Source organism: Varroa jacobsoni, unplaced genomic scaffold (genome assembly GCF_002532875.2).
Source record: "Varroa jacobsoni isolate VJ856 unplaced genomic scaffold, vjacob_1.0 scaffold_383, whole genome shotgun sequence".
NCBI classification, from domain to species: Eukaryota; Metazoa; Arthropoda; class Arachnida; order Mesostigmata; family Varroidae; genus Varroa; species Varroa jacobsoni.
In genome coordinates, this window is record NW_019213285.1 from 4,893 (window position 1) to 8,883 (window position 3,991).

Below are 3,991 nucleotides of genomic sequence, written 5' to 3' on the forward strand. Positions count from 1 at the left end.
TGTTGGTGGTGGTGTCCGCCATTATGATGATATGATCCTCTATGATGTCCTCCTCCATGACGACGGTGCTGTCCATGTTCGCGATGGTGCTCGTGTCCCTGACGTCCATGTTCACCATGATGGTTCTTGTGATGGCCTCCACCATGCCGGTGGTAGTCATCGCCGTGGCGATACCGTCCGTGGTGTTGTCGATGGTGATGACCGTGCCGCTCGCCTCCGCCGTGTCTATCATGGTGTCTATGATGATCGCGATACTTCCGGCGATGGTCTCCATCATGATAATCGTCATAATATCTGCTGTGATGAGCTGAATCCTCTTTGTGATACACATTCCTGTGACCGTGATTTCGATGTCCGCGATTTTTGTAATGATTGTTCCCGTAGTGACCCCCCTCTTTACCTCGTTCACCATGATGATTTCCATAACGATGTCTTCCGCCTTCATGTCCGTGGTGGTAATTTCCTCGGTGGTTGTTGTGATACCGATTGTGCCGATGACCGCCATGTCTGTTGCCATGCCTTCCATGATGGTCATGGTGATTTTTGTAATCTCGCCCGTCGTTCCGATGATGTCCGCCATAATGTCCATGATGCCGTTGTCCTCCATAGTAACGGCGAGCCTCTTGTCTACCATGACCTCCGTATTGTTTGTGACCGTGATGCCCTCCACCATAACCGTACCTCGATTCAGCTACTTGAAAAACATCCGCTTCATCGAGTTTTTTTTTAGCGTAGAATAAACTTGACAAGAGCGGGCTGTACGAAACATTACTTTTTGCCCCTAGTGTCACATCAGCTCTTGGTGAGCTCGCCAGCGAAGTTGGCGACACTTCTGCGGCGACCAGCGCCAGCAGGGCAGTAAGCTGTGGTGAAATAGTTGTCAGAGTATGCCAAGAAATTTGGCGTATTGTACGAACTATATGCTTGGTAATGGCACTTATACCTAGTTAGACAATTAATAGACAAATATACCGTGGTACCGTAAGGCAACGAAATTGATTCGAGTTCCAAAATAGAATACAAACTTCACGCGATTGAAGCGGTCAAAACGTATGAACATTCTGTATCTCTAAAAATATTAAGGGCAATAACTTTCCGATAATAACCAGACATAAGTGTCACACAGCTAATTAAGGAAGGAAGACACCCTCGGTCCGTAGTACGAAAGCTTTTCCAAATGCTCAACTTTAACTTAAAATATTTAAAAAAGTGCGCATTGAGTGAAATGTAGACGAGTGGAGAAAGGCAAATATTAAATGTATAAAGCGAAAAGTTCTTGCGGCAAAACAATTACTCATGTTCCGCAAATATACAATAACACAGACACTTCAAATTGTAGTTCAAGAGAGATAACATTTTTGAAATTCGCGCTTCATTGGAAACTACTAACATCCAGTGTCTTAATGCCAAGATGTAGTTAATGTTTAGTAAGATAGTTATTACAACTATTCTACTATTATTGGCGGAAAGTCTTTGAAAGATTCAACACATATTCTAGTTTCTTTCACGATGATTTATTCTCTGATAGACATTAAAACCAAATAAAACTCTGTTACATATGACGGTAACAGAAAAAAATTCAGTTTGTGTTACATATGTAGATCGAAGAAAAAAACATAATAATTTCTTTATATTTCGCCGAAATATGTTGGGAGCCATTAGCCTTGCTTATGGGATGCTAGTCGTATCCTCGTAGGCTTGAGAAGTATGCGTTTCTAAGAAACTTCAGTGAATAATTTCAGGAAATTAATGAAAAGCCTAAAGCCATTTCCTTGAACTTATTTTAGACATCTGAAAAATTTGAATTTTCTTTTGTTAAAGATTTATACCATTTCGACCCCCAAAATATTTGTCATAGGGCTCTCGCGGTTTCCGTATATAGAGATTATTTATGTAGCTTTACGTCTCCATATATGAAATATTTCCCTGCTAAAAGTTTTAGGCTTCTTATTTTTCTAAATTTCAATTAAAAAGGAACAAGTGGAACACATTGCTTTAATTATTAATTTAATATCATTATAAGCTAAAATTTTACCAATAAATACACAGTGAATGAGAAATTATTTGAAATTAATGAAGCATAAATACGTATATAAAGTGCAAAGGATTTTTTAGCTAGTTAGTCTTTTAGAAATAGTAAACGTTGTCAATTCTTTCTCACACAACGTCAGAGCTATGGCCTCAGCCACAGTGTACCACCAGAAAATGTATACTTCCCAATTCATCTCAATGTCCTCAACAACTCGACAAAAAAGTTTCACTAAAATTCCACACACTAAAATTCACAAAAGTTGGTCAACCACCATAGATGTTTGTAGTAAAAACGGAAATTTCGGACTGATGAAAATTCGTAGTAAGATCTCTATATGCATAAAATGTATGCACGTAAAAAAAATATGCATCTAGAAAAATGAAGTAAGCGATTTTTTCTTAAGGTATCTTATTAGGGTATTGTTGTGGAAAGAAGTGGGAACAAATGGCGACTCTTGTCCAAAAAACAAAAGCAGAACCAACATCTACAGCGGCAAGCACATTGGATAGTGTTATAAGACAAGTGACTTCAGCGTAGTCCTCTTGTCTATGGGTCCGTGACCCAAGCATTGTTAATGTCCACAGTGCTGCAGTAACCAGTAGTACGTTGGGTAACTAACTCCCTGATCTAAACGCCGCGAGGTCAAGCAATCAAACGAATTCACGGTTCCTTCGTTAATCCTAGGCCAAGGCCTAATTTATTAACGTTGGGCGACGTTTGTTCGCTAATACCAGAGAAAGAAGCCCACCTGCAAGTGCTAGTAGCCAGCCCTTGGTCACAGCCGATATGAAAGTGCAAATAGAGGTTGCCGTTCTAACGACTAAGAAAATAAGAAAAATATCATTATCACGATCGTTACAACGGTCGCCCTCGCCAGCATCACCATGCTACAACTAATCTACCCCCAGCTGAAAGCGAGTTGGGCTCACAGTAACAACTGTTCATCGCTTCCGGTCGCACACCGCGCCGCGTGAGTTGTTTGCAAAGGAAAGTTTTCTAACGTGTCACTGCATCAATTACATTAGCAAATACAAATACAACAACGATAACTAATATAGGAAAGGCAGTCACTGCCTACTGCAGTCCGGGCATATATAGTAGCAGCAGCAGCACTTATAGGGTCTAAAAGGGTAAAATCCAAAGTCGGTAACATTTACGACAATGTAGCGATACTTAGACATGCACATGTATTGTCGCGCTGCTTCAAAAGAGGTACCCTTTCTGCCTAAACACTGTTGCGGTGTATCATATCCTATCGCTTTAATTAACAGCTAACCAATTAAATTAACTAATAAAGTCTTCCTCTTCAAGATATCATTATATAAGCTTACTTCGTGTACGCTGACTATTGGAATTACAACTTAACATTGTATGCCATAGGGCAAAAACATGACACATTACCTTACAGGCCTAGAGTTCTAGCAGTCTTTTCCGTATTTGGTGCCAATGATTCTAAGAAGTACATAGCTCCATTATGTTTCATACATATATATGTATGTATGTATGTATACCAAGCTAGCTAGAACACTACGGCGTACGTTCTATCCACAGAACAACATGAATAAGCTGTCATAACAATTTGAATTTGACGCGCTTTTGAAACGCGCGTTATGGTTTTCTATTTGAATAATGCGCCAGTCAATTTTCGAGGTCCTTTCGAAGAAATGCCTCGTACAAATATCGATTTAGTCTGAATGTGTTTTGCGGCGTAAGCTAAGATTCGGTGGCATGTTCTGCAGTGTCTCAAATTCATCATCTGAGGCATATTTTAATATGTTTTAAATGATGAACATAAACAAGGACCAACAAGGCGGTCAAATTACGTATTAAAGAAATAATAATGAAGGGCACAAACAAATCGAAGTAAACATAAAAGAGTCGCGTTCAGAAATAGCCCACCAAATACAGTTAATGACCCAGCATTGCATTAAGGAACGCGGGTGTTCTATATGCGCTATA

The 3,991-nt window shown here is 39.8% G+C and overlaps 1 long non-coding RNA gene across 2 annotated transcripts in view; it reads right to left on the reverse strand.

The window, feature by feature from the left end:
- Nucleotides 1-1,492: 1,492 nt before the first annotated feature.
- The window catches only part of LOC111259913 (uncharacterized), a 3,108-nt gene continuing 609 nt past the window's right edge, over nt 1,493-3,991 (reverse strand). The window contains exons 1-2 of one of the 2 annotated variants that reach the window (XR_002679912.1): nt 3,434-3,569; nt 1,493-1,791 (exon numbers count right to left, since the gene is read on the reverse strand). This is a non-coding gene — a long non-coding RNA (uncharacterized LOC111259913). Of the gene's footprint in view, nt 1,792-3,433; nt 3,570-3,991 lie in introns of those variants that run through there. The other variant, XR_015310787.1, reaches the window with a different exon arrangement.